The following is a 19,127-nucleotide window of genomic DNA, read 5'->3' as shown; positions in this document are numbered from 1 at the left end:
CCCAGTCAGGGGGCGCCCACAGCAGGCCGGTGCCCTAGGCGAATGCCTAGTTCGCCTATATGGTTGCGCCGGCCCTGAACATTTAAAGCCTTATACACACAACCGTATTTTGTATCCATTTTTGCAGATTGCACCTGTTGGACCTATTCATTTCTATGGGTCTGCAAAAAGAACGGACATCCGTGTGCTGTCCGCATCCATGTGTCCATTCCACAGATTATACAGGGTGGGCCATTTATATGGATACACCTTAATAAAATGGGAATGGTTGGTGATATTAACTTCCTGTTTGTGGCACATTAGTATATGTGAGGGGGGAAACTTTTCAAGATGGGTGGTGACCATGGCGGCCATTTTGAAGTCGGCCATTTTGAATCCAACTTTTGTTTTTTCAATAGGAAGAGGGTCATGTGACACATCAAACTTATTGGGAATTTCACAAGAAAAACAATGGTGTGCTTGGTTTAAACGTATTTTATTCTTTCATGAGTTATTTACAAGTTTCTGGCCACTTATAAAATGTGTTCAATGTGCTGCCCATTGTGTTGGATTGTCAATGCAACCCTCTTCTCCCACTCTTCACACACTGATAGCAACACCGCAGGAGAAATGCTAGCACAGGCTTCCAGTATCCGTAGTTTCAGGTGCTGCACATCTCGTATCATCTGAAGGCAATCGTCTATGCTGTGAAGATACAAGATGTGCAGCACCTGAAACTATGGATACTGGAAGCCTGTGCTAGCATTTCTCCTGTGGTGTTGCTATCAGTGTGTGAAGAGTGGGAGAAGAGGGTTGCATTGACAATCCAACACAATGGGCAGCACATTGAACACATTTTATAAGTGGTCAGAAACTTGTAAATAACTCATGAAAGAATAAAGTTACGTTAAAACCAAGCACACCATTGTTTTTCGTGTGAAATTCCCAATAAGTTTGATGTGTCACATGACCCTCTTCCTATTGAAAAAACAAAAGTTGGATTCAAAATGGCCGACTTCAAAATGGCCGCCATGGTCACCACCCATCTTGAAAAGTTTCCCCCCTCACATATACTAATGTGCCACAAACAGGAAGTTAATATCACCAACCATTCCCATTTTTATTAAGGTGTATCCATATACAGTCATGTGAAAAAATTAGGACACCCTTTGAAAGCATGTGGTTTTTTGTAACATTTTTAATAAATGGTTATTTCATCTCCGTTTCAACAATACAGAGAGATTAAAGTAATCCAACTAAACAAAGAAAACTGAAGAAAAGTCTTTTCAAGATCTTCTGTAAATGTCATTCTACAAAAATGCCTATTCTAACTGAGGAAAAAGATAGGACACCCTCACATGTATTCCCTCTTAAATTGGCTCAGATCTCACACCAGGTGCACATAATTAGTAGATCGTTACTCTGCATGTTGAATGAGGCTTGCCCTATTTAAACCTCAGACATTTAGTTTGGTGTGCTCCTGACTGTTGAAGTGAGAGTGAGCACCATGGTGAGAGCAAAAGAGCTGTCAGAGGACTTCAGAAAAAAGATTGTAGCAGCCTATGAGTCTGGGAAGGGATTTAAAAAGATCTCAAAAGATTTTGAAATCAGCCATTCCACTGTCCGGAAGATAGTCTACAAGTGGAGGGCTTTCAAAACAACTGCCAACATGCCCAGGACTGGTCGCCCCAGCAAGTTCACCCCAAGAGCAGACCGCAAGATGCTAAAAGAGGTCTCCAAAAACCCTAAAGTGTCATCTCGAGAACTACAGCAGGCTCTGGCTACTGTTGATGTAGAAGTACATGCCTCTACAATCAGAAAGAGACTGTACAAGTTTAACTTGCATGGGAGGTGTGCAAGGAGGAAACCTTTGCTTTCCAAGAGAAACATCGAGGCCAGACTGACATTTGCCAGAGATAAAGTTGACAAAGACCAGGACTTCTGGAATAATGTTCTTTGGACAGATGAGTCCAAAATTTAATTATTTGGACACAACAGCAGAGGACATGTTTGGCGTAAACCAAACACAGCATTCCAAGAAAAGAACCTCATACCAACTGTGAAGCATGGAGGTGGAAGTGTCATGGTTTGGGGCTGCTTTGCTGCAGCAGGACCTGGTCAGCTCACCATCATAGAATCCACGATGAATTCTACTGTGTATCAGAAGGTGCTTGAAGAACATGTGAGACCATCAGTTAGAAAATTAAAGCTGAAGCGGAACTGGACCATGCAACATGACAATGACCCAAAACATACTAGTAAATCAACCAAAGATTGGCTGAAAAAGAAGAAATGGAGAGTCCTGGAATGGCCAAGTCAAAGTCCAGATTTGAATCCCATTGAGATGCTGTGGGGTGACTTGAAAAGGGCTGTACGTGCAAGAAACCCCTCAAACATCTCACAGCTGAAAAAGTTCTGCATTGAGGAGTGGGGTAAAATTTCCTCAGACCGATGTCGAAGACTGGTAGATGGCTACAAGAACCGTCTCACTGCAGTTATTTCAGCCAAAGGAGGTAACACTCGCTATTAGGGGCAAGGGTGTCCTATCTTTTTCCTCAGTTAGAATAGGCATTTTTGTAGAATGACATTTACAGAAGATCTTGAAAAGACTTTTCTTCAGTTTTCTTTGTTTAGTTGGATTACTTTAATCTCTCTGTATTGTTGAAACGGAGATGAAATAACCATTTATTAAAAATGTTACAAAAAACCACATGCTTTCAAAGGGTGTCCTAATTTTTTCACATGACTGTAAATGGCCCACCCTGTAGAACAAGCCTTATTCTTATTCGTATTGCAGACAAAAATAGTAAATTCTACTGATGGGCGTGAGAAACATGCGGATTGCAGATGGAAGGTGTCTGCATTTTCTGGATCCGTGAGCATAGGACATCAATATCAAAACCCTGGAATACCCCTTTAAGTGGAGTCTTGCCAGACACTCCCTGCAATTTGCCTCTGCTGCCTGTACCAGTGTGTACCTCCACATGCATCAACACTGTATGTGCAATTCATTAAACTCAACTATGCAAACACCTACATGATAGGCGGGGATCTGCTACTCAGCTGGTTTAGCACAGAGTCCCCCTTTAAAGTTTCCCCTGCACAGTGGAGCTCCCAGTCACCCACTGTGCAGCAAACACTGAGGGGACATGACCTAGTGCCTAGACCCTCATAATCACAAACAGATGGCATATGCTATTGATACTCCCATTGTGAGACAGGAAAACCCCTTTAATCCAGAACAGCCTACCATTAGGCCTCGTTCACACTGCATGTGTAGTGTCCTCCTGAGATTTCTTGATATGCTGATATGCTATCCTCAGTATAGGTCAGGGATCAGCAACCTCCGGCATTCCAGCTGTTTAGAAACTACAACTCCCAGAATGCTTCATTCACTTCTATGGGAGTTAGAAGAGCAGCTGAGCATGATTGCAAGCTGGGAGTTGTAGTTTCACAGCAGCTGGATAGTCTAAGGTTGCTGCGGAACAGTCCCAGATTTCAGAGGCTGTCCCGCGGTCCCGGTATGGGGGAGGTATGTCCCGCTTTCTGGCAGCTGTCCCCGTTTCCATAGGAAGCCTGTAATGATGAAGCAGAAAGCCGTCCGCCCGCTCTTTGCTCCATCATTCCTCCGCCTGTCTGCGCTCCACACTGCTGGTCTGGGCAAGGGGCGGCCGGGAGCTCTGTGTATCATCCTGCTGCTGAGGTTGGGGAACGAGGTGAGTATTGTGAGGGATAGCTTTCTTTACGGGGATCATCCTCACAAATACCTTCGCAGACAACAGGTTTTCATGTCCCAACTCGTGCTTTATTGCGACACAAGCACAAACAAACGATACAAAACAAAATGAAAGCCTGCCCGGCTAGGCTCTACCTAAACACAGTATATCCCTGACTCACCTAAGTCACCGTTCACACACACGTGAACCCATGCGGCTTTCCCTGTCCTAATGTCCATCAGCCTCCTGGCTGTTACCACACCGGTGTATTTTGGGGGATTGTGGTCTAGTCGTCCGCCCGATGCTGACCATGCGACCCTTATCCCCAGGCATCGCGGGACCCCCCAAACCTCAGGCTAATCCCAGCCTCGTGGTCTCTCAGCGCTCGCAGATCAGACCACACACAGAACCGCTCCAGGCTTCTGTACAACACAAGACAGACCCCTCTCACTTTGAGGACAGCTTTATGCTCTGTTGATTGTGACACCTGTTGCTGCCTGACCACTGATGGGAAAGAGATGGATAATCCTGCCATTCCTCTCTCCTAACAGCCATGAGGCCTGTCACTGTCTCACATACCCCCACCCCTTTGTTCAAGCCCGTGAGGGTGAACACATGCATAACCACAAGAGGCTGGTGAGAGGGCAACCACCTGGCCTATAACCAGCAGAGCCCAGCTTCTCACAAACACCAAGCTCACAGACTTGCCACTCATCCCATCAGATACCACAGACGTCTGGTTGCCACAAGCAACCACCTTGGTTTCACGGTACCTTGACATGGCGGCCTCACAGCACATACGTCACATACACCGCTCGTGTCATTATTAATCCTGACCTCTAGGGGCACCCATAAGTCAATCCCCACCTGGGACATTTCCTTATTAACCATAGAAATCTGTGGAGACTGCCTATCCACCTCCGGTACATGTGGTGGTCCCTCTAGCACTGCCACACTTTCCACATTGGGTTCCGCCAGCTGTATTCTCTCAACATTTATCAACACTTCTGCATCCTTTATAAAAAAAAAATCCCCAGGGAGTGCTATTCGCCTGACTACATCCTGCAACGGAAAAGGCATGCCACTGTCACCACATATTTCATATGACATCACATTATGCATTCCCGCACTCTTGGCACCACTTCAGACCTCAGCACAGAGATCTCCAGAGCTCCACTGTCAGAGGGAGGTAATCCACACCACCCGGCAGTGGAGCTCTGGAGATCTCTCTGCCGAGGTCTGAAGACCGTGTGTCAGGCGAGCAGGCCATCTTAAAGCCTGCAAGTGGACTGTCTGAGGGTGAGCATTCAGCCGGGTGTGAACTGACACCCAGGATACCAGGTGAACTTTATTTTGTTTTTCTGTGTGTGAACAAGCACCGAGCCTGAAAAGTGACTGCTGTGTTATAAGTGTGAAAAAACACTGAAGAGTGATTTACAACCTGGTCCTTTGCCTCTACACTGCGTCCGCTGAAGGGGGCACAGCTGGGCATATTACTTTACTGTGAGGGGGGCACAACTGGGCATATTACTGTGAGGGGCCACATATCTGGGCATAACTACTGTGAAGAAGGCACAATGCTGTGAGGGGCACATATATGGGCATCGCTGTGAGGGGGCACATATCTGTCGCAACTACTGTGAAGAAGGCACAATGCTTTGAGGGGCGCATATCTAGGCATCTCTACTGTGAAGGGGCACATATCTGGGCATAACTATAATGCTGGCATAACTACTGTGTGGTGGCATAAAGGAGGAATAATTAATATGTTGGGGCATTTAGGGAACTAGGTGAGATTAGTTGTTTAGTTATGTTTTGGGGCGGAGTTAGAGACGTGGCATAATGCTGAAAACATTTGCGCCGCACATACTGTTCCTCTTTGAATGTTGGGAGGTATGCTGACACCCTGTACTCCCACAGATCAGATGTTCCGTGCAGCCTCCGGTACAGAACCTAGAACAGGAAGCGCAGGTCCGTTCAAAGTGTAGTGTAGGTTACTGCAGCTCAGCACTCTATTCAGTGGTAGCTGAGCTGCAGTAACCCAGCACGGCCACTACACCTTGAACGGAGCCGTCTGCTTCCTGTTCCATTCATGAGCTAGGTTCTGTACTGGAGGCTGCAGGGAACAGTCGACTGGTGGGGGTGCAGGAGTGTCAGACCTCCACCGATCAGATATTAATGACCTAACCCGAGGACAGGCCATCAATATCAGGAACCTGGAAGACCACCAAACACCAGAAGGTACAGGAGAACCTCACTATCCCTCCAACAGGCTGCCCACCTGCAAAAACCCCACTCTCTCCCTACAGACTTCTCCAACATGCATTCACATGTAAATAAAACTCCCCGCAGCCTCCTCCAAAATACAGTCCCATGTAAAAGAACATCCCCTCCAACAAGCAGTCCAAAACTTTAACAATCTCTCTTTACCTGAATACAAAACAAGGACAGCCGTGTGGGGTGCAACTGATCACATGACTGTGACATCATCAAAGGTCCTGTAGCCAATAACATTTACAGCCCTCCCATGTTGCTGATCACATGACTGTGACATCATCAAAGGTCCTGTAGCCAATAACATTTACAGCCCTCCCATGTTGCTGATCACATGACTGTGACATCATCAAAGGTCCTACAGCCACTAACTTTTAGGTGGCGTCTGGTGGAGTTGCTCCTGGCAGTTGAGTAGTGAGGAAGCTAGAATGGAGAAGCCATCTTCCATAGTTTGCCAAAGACACATGAGGACGTTCCCACCACCTCTGCGTCTTATCATCTCCGGCATTAAGTCTCTCAAAGAGTGGCTCTCACTTTTCTTTAATACCCAGTACTAAGAATTCCAGGGTTTTTATTCGACAGTTGAGATATATTAACCTCTTCATGACCAAGTGATTTTCCATTTTTGTGTTTTTGTTTTTTACTCCCTGTCTTCTTGATGCCATAGCTTTTTTACTTTTCCGTTCAGATAGCCGTATAAGGACAAGTTGTACATTCTAATAGCACCATTTAATATTGCATAGGATGTAGTGGTGGAATCGGGAAAATAAATTCAATTCCTTCACAGTTTTATGGACTTTGTCTTTATGGGTTTCCCTATGAGATAAAACTGACCTGTTCCCTTCATTCTCCAGGTCCCTGCGATTACAGCGATACCACGTTTGTTTTGTCTCTCTTGTGTTTTAATACTGAACAAAAAAGAAATAAAACTTTGGAAACAACTTAATTATTATTTTTATCGCCATATTCTGACCCGCATAACTTTTTAATAGTTATGTCTACGAAGCAGTGTGAGGGCTCTATTTTTTTTTTGGGACGATCCGTAATTTTTATTGATACAATTTTGGGGTGTGTGTGACGTTTTGATCACTTTTTACTTGAAGTGATGAAAAAAACGGTGAATTGGCCGTATTGATTTTTTTTTCCTGTTAGGCCTCATGCACACGGCCGTTGTGTGCATCCGTGGCCGTTGTGCCGTTTCCCGTTTTTTTCGCTGACCCATTGACTTTCAATGGGTCCGTGGAAAAATCGGAAAATGCACCGTTTTGCAGCCGCATCCGTGATCCGTGTTTCCTGTCCGTCAAAAAAATAGGACCTGTCCTATTTTTTTGACGGACAACGGTTCACGGACCCATTCAAGTCAATGGGTCCGTGAAAGAACACGGATGCACACAAGATTGGCATCCGCGTCCTTGATCCGTGGCCGTAGGTTACTTTCATACAGACGGATCCGAAAACTCAAATCCGACAGTATATTCTAACACAGAGGCGTTCCCATAGTGATGGGTACGCTTCTAGTTAGAATATACTGAGAACTGTGTACATGACTGCCCCCTGCTGCCTGGCAGCACCAGATCTCTTACAGGGGGCTGTGATCCGCACAATTAACCCCTCAGGTGCTGCACCTGAAGGGGTTAATTGTGCATATCATAGCCCCCTATAAGAGATCAGGGGCTGCCAGGCAGCAGGGGGCAGACCCCCCTCCCTCCCCAGTTTTAATTTCATTGGTGGCCAGTGCTGCCCTCCCTCCCTCTATTGTATTATTTTCATTGGTGGCACAGTGTGCGGCCCCCCCTCCCTCTATTGTATTATCATTGGTGGCCAGTGTGCGCCCCCCCTCTATTGTATTAATATCATTGGTGGCCAGTGTGCGGCCTCCCCTCTCCCCCCCCCCCCCGATCATTGGTGGCAGCGGAGAGTTAGAAGCATCATACTTACCTGCTGCGATGTCTGTGACCGGCCGGGAGCTCCTCCTACTGGTAAGTGACAGGTCTGTGCGGCGCATTGCTTAATGATCTGTCACTTACCTGTGCCACCAATGAAAATAATACAATAGAAAGAGGGAGGGGGGGCCGCACTGGCCACCAATGAAATTAAAACTGGGGAGGGAGGGGGGTCTGCTGCCTGGCAGCCCCTGATCTCTTATAGGGGGCTATGATATGCACAATTAACCCCTTCAGGTGCAGCACCTGAGGGGTTAATTGTGCGGATCACAGCCCCCTGTAAGAGATCAGGTGCTGCCAGGCAGCAGGGGGCAGTCATGTACACAGTTCTCAGTATATTCTAACTTGAAGCGTCCCCATCACCATGGGAACGCCTCTGTGTTAGAATATACTGTCGGATCTGAGTTTCACGATCTAACTCAAATCCGATGGTATATTCTAACATAGAGGCGTTCCCATGGTGATGGGGACGCTTCAAGTTAAAATATACCATCGGATTGGAGAAAACTCAGATCCTATGGTATATTAACTCCTGACTTTACATTAAAAGTCAATGGGGGACGGATCCGTTTGCAGTTGCACCATATTGTGTCAACGTCAAACGGATCCGTCCCCATTGACTTGCATTGTAATTCAGGACGGATCCGTTTGGCTCCGCACGGCCAGGCGGACACCAAAACGCCTTTTTTTTTCATGTCCATGGATCCTCCAAAAATCAAGGAAGACCCACGGACGAAAAAACGGTCACGGATCACGGAAAAAGGAACCCCGTTTTGCGGACCGTGAAAAAATACTGTCGTGTGCATGAGGCCTTACGCCGTTCATTGTATGGGATAAGATGTTTAATATTTTAATAGTACAGGCATTTTCAGATACGGAGCTGTCTATGATGATTTTTTGATTGTTTATTTTTATTTTGGGGAAAAGGGGGTGATTTGAATTTTTTGATATTTGTTTATATTTTTTAAAACATTTTAAAACATTTTTTAGGTCCCAAAGGGGACCACAACATGCAATCATTAGATTGCAATTCGTATAAAGTAATGGCATTTTATCCATTACCCTATACAAAGATCAGTATATTTCAAAACAGTGCAGCCACCTGCAGGCCTGAATTGGAATGTACCAGTAATAGCCTAGAAGCCAGGTACAGGCTCTGACTCATTACTGCAGTGGAACGCCTTCCCTGATCTCAGTCCAGGAGGGGCTTTCCTGCCTGGGAACCGCATGCTTCTGGGTTTTTTGCATTTCAGATGCCGTGGTCACATTTGACCACGGCATCTGAGAGGTTAAATGTCTGCAATCGGCATTACCGCCAGTTGCAGACACCTGGGCACTCTGCTTCAGAGCAGGTGCCATCTTTAGACCTGACATGTGATGTACTATTATGTCACGTCGAGAAAGGGTTCAAAATGTTTCACAATTTTGTTTGGCTTAAGGATTTTTATTTTGTTCCATTTACATTCATGTCTTCCCCCTAAACTAACCATGACTGTCATTCAGTATCATTGGATAGTCAGACACTGAATATGAGTATGAGGCACTTTACAATCAAAGCTGCTGTTGCTAAGTTACCAGTACACGTGTCTACACGCAAGCGTACTGGCTGTGATCCCTTTGCCATGTAGTGATGTCATCACGTTATGACGCGGGAGCGCAAGCACATGTGCATTGGAGAGAGCTGAACACCGGGGGTGCTGACACTTTGAACAATGTTATTAGGATGGCCATTCCTGGTTCTATCTTTGCTCTTGTAAGTGACGCACTAGAGATAAGTGAACCTTTTTCAATTCAGTTCTGGCTCACCAAATTTTGGAAAAAGTTCTGTTTGGACCGGATTGGATGCTACCTGAACTAAAGTGACTGGGTGGGGTGACTCCAATTGCCCTGAAAATTGGTTTATTTTTGCTTTTTCTCTCCCCCTCCCTAAGCTCTTGAATGCAATGACAATATATTGCAAATCATATCTGAGTGAAACGAACATATATAGCTATGGGTTAACACACATTTAACGGCATTAACTAAACACACCGCGCCAGCACATGTCTCGTGCTTTTTCATATTCCAAAGCTTTTAAAAATGTTCCCTTATCAGTGGCATATGATGTTTAAACAAACAGTGATATGGGATAAATAAAAAATAAAAACAGTGGCTTGTTGGGACCAAGCGTCCAAAAATTATGCCTTGACTTGGGGTCAGAATGCCTGTCCACACAACACACACAAGTGTTAATTGTCAGATTAAAAAGTGTTCAGAACGTACAGGGTGGATGTGGAAAAGGTAGGGTATTAGCGGCATGTGGCCGCAATAGTAGTGGCAGCAGAAGCAGCATAGCATGGAACGTACAAGGCATTAGATTGTGTATGAGTAGTAGTAGTAGCGGCGGATGCGTAGCCTTAAAGGCTATGCACACCTTTGGAGGCATTTTTTTTAATGATGGCATTTAACTTATTTTTGGCAAAAAAAATTCAATTGGCCTTTATTAAAACTATGGAGCTGTTCTGTCACAAAGGGTTAACTGTTTTTCTAGTTGTGTGACTGGTACTTTCACTTTGTGCCCTATCTAAGAAGCCTTATCTCTAAACTATTAAAGGGCTTCTATCACCAGATTTGGTCCTATTTAGCTGACTGACACTAGCGATGTGCTAGTGTCAGCAGTCCATAACAGTGTTCTTACTTATCATCTGTCTGCTGCCGTCCACCTCAAAAACGTACTTTTATAGATATGCTAATGATCCTCTAGGTGCTATGTGGGCGTCATTAGCACCTAGAGGGCTCCAACCACTAACCATTTCAGCCGCCCATCGCGTCAACAGGAGCGGGGCGGCCTGGAGGGACGCGATGGGCGGTTGAAATGGTTAGTGGTTGGAGCCCTCTAGGTGCTAATGACGCCCACATAGCACCTAGAGGATCATTAGCATATCTATAAAAGTACGTTTTTAAGGTGAACGGCAGCAGACAGATGATAAGTAAGAACACTGTTATGGACTGCTGACACTAGCACATCGCTAGTGTCAGTCAGCTAAATAGGACAAAATCTGGTGATAGAAGCCCTTTAAGAGGTCATAAACACTTATTTAAGGCACATTCTTATTAGTAAGATAAGGATTGAGCTTTAATGAGTATTTATAATTAGTGTTGATCGCAAATATCGGAACTTCATTTGCTGTCTGTTTTTCTGTGCTGTGATAGGGATTACTGTGGTGTGATAGGGATTTGTGTGCTGTGATAGTGATAAGTCATTTGTTGTCTGATTTTCTGAATCCCTATTTTATTAGATTTTTGCCCCATTGTCCCAAACCCAATAAAGTAATCTCAAAGTCCCTCTTTATTTTCTTTGTATAGTTTTTTTGGCTGTAAATACATTTGTTGCTGATCATGAGCGGCCGTGGGTGTGTCGGCAGCCGTGGTCGTTGTCGGGAGTTGGTTCCAGTGCTAGACCGTTGCCAGCACGGGGCCGCTCCTCTAGCAAAGTGAGCCACGTCTGTTTTGCACATGCAATACGAGCATATTACATTGCCGATTTTCGCAATCAATAAAATAATGACTGGAGATCACGAATTCTAGAATTTGCTAATTTATGGCGAATATTAGGCCAAAAATTCGTGAAATATTGCGAAAACGAATGTTGCCTTTGTTGCTCATCACTATTTATAATGAGAGCTAAGAAGTCCTGCTGTTCCTCAGATGACGAAAAAGACAAAAAAATCCATAGGCAGCTAGTAGAGCATGTCAGATTTGTACACAAAAAGGATTCCTTATTGTTAATAAAGACCAGTTGAAATTATTTTTAGCTCAAAATAAGTATAATGCAATAATAATAAAAAATTGCCCCAAAGCATTTGATAGTGGTGGCAGTAGGGGAATGGCAACGAGCAGTAGCAGCTGCCGCAGTGCTGGCAGAAGCCCTATGATACATGTTGGCAGGCATACAGCAGTAATGGTATGATGGCGATGTCAGCAGCTGTACAGAAGATGATGATAGGCAGACAACAACAGTGGCAAGATGGGGCACATCACCGAGGCTAGATCTATCTATGGTCTCAGTCAGAAGAGTGTGAAAATCCTTTCAAATCCAGACATGGAGGAGACTGAACTGGCTGCTGCGGCGGCTACTGCTGCTTGTGGCGGCAGGAGATGGGTGACCCTGCCGGACCCGGAGAAGAGTCTCCCTGTCAGACACGCTAGTGGCAGGCATCTGCTTGCTGAAAGCGGCAGCAAGCTGTGTATACAGTGTTTCTGGGTAATAATGTAATTTGGCCTCCCTTTTGGGGGAGGAAAGCATTCCCTCATTTAGCTTTGATAGCGGGGGTCTAAAAGCATGGATATCCAGTTATCATTAGACTGTATGATGTGAATGATATGCATGTCGGTGCATAAGCAAGCAAGCATATAGGTCCCCATTCTGGCTAGCATGCCCGAGGAGCCAGTTCTTTCTGGCTCCACCCCCTACTAAGACGATCAGGTGTCGTGATTATCATCCTTCACCTCCTCCTCCTCCACTGGCAGCTCCTCATCCTTCATGGGACTCTCTCCTTGTGGTTCCCCAATAACTACAGGGAGGAAAGCAAGATGTGCTAGCTGTTATTCTTCGCATGAGCATCAGAGTCTGTTCTAAGATAAATATGAGGGAGATTAGATTGTTAATGCCGCAGTTGTCCCTACTGACAAATTTTGTGGCCTCTTCAAAGGACTTCTCCACCTGACACACATTTTTAATGAGCTGCCACTGCCTGATCTCGAAACAACACATGCTCCCTGCTGAGGCCATTTAGTGCATAACAAAATCATTAGAATTCCAGCGATTTGGAATATCGCGGATTAAGTGGTGTAATGGCAAACCATTCTGTCGCTGCAAGCCATGGAGAGTGTCCCTCGTCACATAAGAATGTCTGAAATGCAAGGACAGTCCCGTGGACATTGCCAGCCTGCGTAGCTACTCTCGCCCAGGCCGATCAGCTCCAACACTACATGGCAACGCTTGACTTGATACACGTAATAGGAAGGAGGGGGAGTGGGAGCAACACTGTGCCATGCTGCTGTTGGGGACAGAAGGTTGTCTGTGGAGGAGGAGGTGAATAAATGCCTTGTGTGAGAAACAGGCCGAATACAAGGCAGGGATGGCTTTTTGGGAGAAATAATCATGACTAGATATCTTCCAGTGAGTTTGAGTACATACCATCAGGTCCCTAAAGCTAGCAAGCTCTACTAAATGGTATAGCAGTGACTGCACCGCCAGCAACTTGACCAGCTAATATGTTCAGCTAATAAACCACACTAAGGATTTGCAAAGAAGAGTGCTATTTATTATTGATATCCTAGCAATATGCCACCAATGTTCGAGGTAACACAAGCCCTTTAATGGTGACAGGGCACGTGACTTGTATTCTTTGCAATATATACATCAGAAGGCATTGTTAGGCAGCAGGTCCTACAATGAATTGCCACATCCGCCACATTCTTTTTACAATCTGAACATTATAATGATTTCTCTCTTGTGTGATTTTTCGATGCCTAACAAGAACCCATTTCCAGTTTCCCACCTTCTGAACAAGAAAATGGTTCTTCCCCTGTGTGATTTCTCTGATGTCTAACAAGAGCCCTTTTCTGGCTGAAACATTTCCCACATTGTGAACATGAAAATGCCTTTTCTTGTTCATGAGTTCTCTGATGATTAAGAAGAGTTGATTTATGGGTAAAACATTTTCCACATCCTGAGCATGAAAATGGCTTCTCTCCTGTGTGAGTTCTTAGATGTTCCAAAAGAAAGTATTTCTGACTAAAACACTTTCCACATTCAGAACATAAAAATGGCTTTTCCCCTGTGTGAGTTGTCTGATGTCTCATAAGACCCCCCATCTGGGTAAAACTTTTACCACATTCTAAGCATGAAAATGGCTTCTCTCCTGTGTGAGTTCTTAGATGACTCACAAGTTTTGATTCGTGGATAAAACACTTTCCACATTCTGAACAAGAAAACGGCTTTTTCCTTGAGTGACATTGTAGATGCTTTGCAAGTTTCGAATTCTGGGTAAAACATTTCCCACATTCTGAGCATAAAAACTGCTTCTCTCCTGTGTGAATTCTTAAATGTTCCACAAGAAATGATTTCTGACTAAAAGATTTCCCACATTCTGAGCATGAAAATGACTTCTCTCGTTTGTGAGTACTCTGGTGATGAAGAAGAGTTGATTTATGCGTAAAACATCTTCCACATTCTGAGCATGAAAACGGCTTCTCTCCTGTGTGAATTCTTAAATGTTCCACAAGAAATGATTTCTGCCTAAAAGATTTCCCACATTCAGAACATGAAAATGGCTTCTCTCCTGTGTGAGTTGTCTGATGTCTAACAAGACCTGTTTTCTGGCTAAAACATTTCCCACATTCTGAGCATGAAAATGGTTTCTCTCCTGTGTGACTTCTTAGATGTCTCACAAGTTTTGATTCATGGTTAAAACATTTTCCACATTCTGTACATGAAAATAACCTTTTCCTTGAGTGACATCGTAGATGTCCCACAAGATCTGATTTCTGGGTAAAGCATCTCCCATCTTCTGAACATGAAAAAGACTTCTCCCCTGTGTGATTTTTCTGATGTTTTTCAAGAGAACCCTTCCACATAAAACATTTCCCACATTCTGAACATGTATATGGCTTCTCCGCTTTGTGAGTTCTTTGATGTCTAACTAAAAGTAATTTCCTGGTAAAAGACTTTCCACATTCAGCACATGAAAATGTCCCCTTCTCTATGTGATTTTTCTCATGCAAAGGAAGATTAGATTGCTTTTTAAAGTGTTTCCCACGTAAAAATATTTTCCCCCATCTATGTCCAGTTATTTGTTTGAAAATCAGTGATTGATTAGCTGAAGGTTTCTTGTGACCAGCGGTATCGGTGGATATATCTCCACTGTGAAGGACTGAGGGTACATTAGGAGTTATTGAATTAGCTTGTGTGATATTGCTATCTTCTTCTTCATGATAGGAAGATAAATGGAGATGTCCATGGGAGTCGATCATCCCATCTTTACCTGGAAAAAGATACAAAATTTTCATATTTTCACAGAGAAATTAACAGATTTTTTAAAATGAATAAATCAACCTTTATTGAGACAATAGTAAGCAAGTAAACAAAGTAAATAAATATAAGAAAACAGGACACAGAACAATTTCAGTAAGTAAAGAATAATATTTAAAAATCCCACTTTAGCAAAAAAAAATTGCAACTTTTCTCCCTTCCCGAAAATGTGGGTGAGGTCTACGCAGTCCGACACATGTAACAATACCAACACCAGAAACATCAGCGTAACTATAGCCATAGCACTTGCTATAGGCCAAGAGGTTAGGAGTTTTATCAGGTGCTATAATGTGGGTTTTCTGATATACGCCATTATGTATGTATTATATGCCATTATACCTTTTTTGATTATTGCTACATATGCTGCTGTTTTTATTTTCTTACACTAGGTGGTCTAATATTGCTATGTGACCATGTGAATTATAGTTACGCCCCTGACCAGAAAACTGGTGTATGTTCTACCTAAAATATACTAATTCACTTTTTGGTGCATAAACAGTGAACTAAGAGTGGCGTATGAAGACAGCATAAGACTACATCTCTCTGGTGTCTCTAATATGAAAGGAGAAATATGTATCTGCAGTTTCGGCACATTTGACAAATTTCTGATTGGAACGTTTCGTCCTTTTCTGTTCCGGTTACTTAACCCGTTTTTTTTTGTTTTGTTTTTTTCGTATTTGTGTTTTAATTTTTCTTCCCTATCTTCCTTGAACCATAACTTTTTATATTTCCATTCACATAGCTTTATGAGGGCTTATTTTTTGCGGGACAAGTTGTACTTTCTAATGCCACCATTTATTATGGCATACAATGTAGTGGGGTGGAATTGGGAAAAAAAATAAAAATCACTGTTCCTCCACCATTTTACAGGTTTTGTTCCCACGGCGTTTCATTTGCGGCAACACTAACCCATGCCATTCATTCTCTGGGTCAGTACGAATATAAGGATACCCCATACGTATAGTTTTTTTTATGTCTAAATAGTGTAAAACTACATTTCCATTTTGAATTTTTATTTTATTTTTATATCACCATATTCTGACCCACATAACTTATTTATAGTTATATCTACTGAGCTAATTTTTTGCAGGACAATCTGTAGTTTTTATTGATACCATTTTGGACTTTTTGATAATATTTTATTACATTTTTGGGGGTAAGAAAAGCAATGAAAAAATCGCAAATTGGTGATTTTGACCCTTTTTTCCATTACGTCATTCACCATATTTTTTGGTATTTATTTTTTTATTATACGCAGGGGGGTGATTTAAACTTTTATATATATATTTTTATATTTTTTTTTTGACAGTTTTTTTTTTGTTTGTTTTATGGTTTTGAAGCTCATATATGAGCCTATAAAATCATTTTTTTTTTTTTTTTTTTTTTTTTTTTTGAACGATCATGTAGAACTCTTTCTAATGAGACTAATTGATTCACTATTCCACTCATCCCTGATCATATTGCCTGAAGTTTTATTATGTTCTCCAGACGCCAGACCCTCTTCATTGATCAATAGGAAATACACACAGTGACTGAATACATTGGCCCTGATTTACCATACCTTCAATCCAGAATTCTGGAGTCAAAAAAACACAAAATAGGCCTTTGCAACTTTTTTTGCACTTGCTTGCGCAGAAAAATTGCATCTTTTTGCGTGCACTTGCGCTAAATTTTTAGACTTTTTGCATTTTTACACCACTCACTCCAGTTTTGTAATATGGGTGGAAAAGTGGGTGTGGTTATCTATGTTAACCACTTCACATCCGGGCCATTTGCCCCCTTCCTGACCAGGCCTAATTTTGCAAATCTGACATATCTTACTTTATGTGGTAATAACTTTGGAACGCTTTTACTTATCCAAGCCATTAAGAGATTGTTTTCTCGTGACACATTGTACTTCATGACAGTCATAAATTTGAGTCAATATATTTCACCTTTATTTATGAAAATATCCCAAATTTACCAAAAATTTTGAAAAATTAGCAATTTTCTAAATTTCTATTTCTCTGCTTTTAAAACAGAAAATGATACCTCATAAAATATTTATTACTTAACATTCCCCATATGTCTACTTTATGTTGACATAATTTTGGAAATGTCATTAAATTTTTTCAGGACATTAGAAGGCTTAGAAGTTTAGAAGCAATTCTTAAAATTTTTTAGAAAATTGCCAAAACCCACTTTTTAAGGACCAGTTCAGGTCTGAAGTAACTTTGTGGGGCTTACATAGTGGATACCCCCATAAATGTAACTTTTTTGGCAGATTTTCCATTTTAATCCAATTTTTTCTTTAACATATCGAGGGTTAACAGCCAAACAAAACTCAATATTTATTACCCAGATTCTACGGTTTACAGAAACACCCCACATGTGGTCATAAACTGCTTTATGGGCACACGGCAGAGCGCAGAAGAAAAGGAGCGCCACATGGTTTTTGGAAGGCAGATTTTGCTGAACTGGTTTTTAAATGCCATGTCCCATTTGCAGCCCCCCTGATGCATCCTTACAGTAAAAACTCACAAAAAGTGACCCCATTTTGGAAACTACAGGATAAGGTGCCAGTTTTATTGGTACTATTTTTGGGTACATATGATTTTTTTGATCATTCATTATAACACTTTATGGGGCAAGGTGACCCAAAAAATTGGTTGTTTTAGCAGTTTTTATTTATTTATTTTTACATCATTCACCTGAGGGGTTAGGTCATGTGACATTTTTATAGAGCAGATCGTTACGGACGTGGCGATACCTAAAATTTATACTTTTTCTTATTTATTTAAGTTTTACACAATAATAGCATTTTTGAAACAAAAAAATTACGTTTTAATGTGTCCATGTTCTGAGAGCTATAGTTTTTTTTATTTTTTAAATGAGTTTCTTATGTAGGGGCTCATTTTTTGAGGGATGAGGTGACGGTTTTATTGGTACCATTTTGTAGGACATAAGCCTTTTTGATCACTTGGTGTTGCACTTTTTGTGATGCGAGGTGACAAAAATGGCTTTTTTTGACACAGTTTTTATTTTTTATGGTGTTTATCAGACTGGGTAAATCATTTGATATATTTATAGAGCTGACCGTCACGGACGCGGCAATACCAAATATATCTTTTTTTTTTATTCCTTACTTTGGGATTTTTTTTTTAAATGTGAAACCTTTTTTTTATTTTACACTTTTCGTCCCCCATAAGGTTATACAAGACCTCTGGGGGACATTTAACTTCACTTTATTTATTTTTTTCACTATTGATTTCTCCTGTAACTGGGGCTGACATAGTAGCCCCAGTTACAGGGGAAATACACCCCCAGAGAGGCTGTACAGCAGTATACTGCACTGTACAGCCTCAGTGCAGGGCTGATTGAGGTCTGTAAAAAACCCGACAGCTCCTGCACTTGCTCGGCTCGGCGGTCACATGACTGCCGGGCCGCAACAGGAAGCGCATAGCGATCTAGAAGGCAGGGAAACCTGGGAACTATCCCTGCCTTCTCTAAGAGTTGCCCTACTGTCACTGACAGCGGGCAACCCGATCTGCGTGCAGCTGCGATCTCTGAATGGATGTTCAGAAACATCCATTCAGAGATAGAGAACCACCTTCCGGACGTTTATAGTCAACGTGCGGACTGGAGGTGGTTAATAAGTTTCACTCCCAATTTTATTTATTTTTTTTAAGTCACAATCTCACTCCAGGAGAAGGGTGAAGTAGTAAAACTGGAGTAGCTTTTCTAGACAGAAGAGAATCCATGTGTTTTCTGGGGTTATACATTGAGGTGATAGGACATATGACAGAGAGACAAAAAAATTGTATCTTTAAATGCAGAATACAGTTTAGTATCAGGGAGAGGTTAGTGAGACAATATGATGTTAGTTATATTTAATTAACTGACAGAGAGGTTTTAACTAGGGACAGGACATGAGTCAATGTCTTGTCACTTTGTAATTTAGTCAGGCTATCAACCATTTTCAGTGAGTGGTGCACCGATATTTAAAGCTATTCTACTTAATTATTTTTATTATGTGTATTACCCCAATGTAGATCCCTTAATTCACCTCCTGACATGTTTTTCTGTGTCAGAGTTGCTGTGTATTGTACTGTCCAATTAACCATTAAAAAAATATTGCAGTTTCTCTAAAAAAATTCAGTT

The 19,127-nt window shown here is 42.4% G+C and overlaps 1 protein-coding gene across 1 annotated transcript in view; it reads right to left on the bottom strand.

Moving 5' to 3' along the window:
* The window catches only part of LOC120999373 (zinc finger protein OZF-like), a 248,515-nt gene that overhangs the window by 92,446 nt on the left and 136,942 nt on the right, over window positions 1-19,127 (bottom strand). The gene's annotated exons all lie outside the window — the stretch shown is intronic.

This window comes from Bufo bufo, chromosome 4 (genome assembly GCF_905171765.1).
Source record: "Bufo bufo chromosome 4, aBufBuf1.1, whole genome shotgun sequence".
NCBI lineage: Eukaryota > Metazoa > Chordata > Amphibia > Anura > Bufonidae > Bufo > Bufo bufo.
This window is presented reverse-complemented; position numbering and strand designations above follow the sequence as displayed.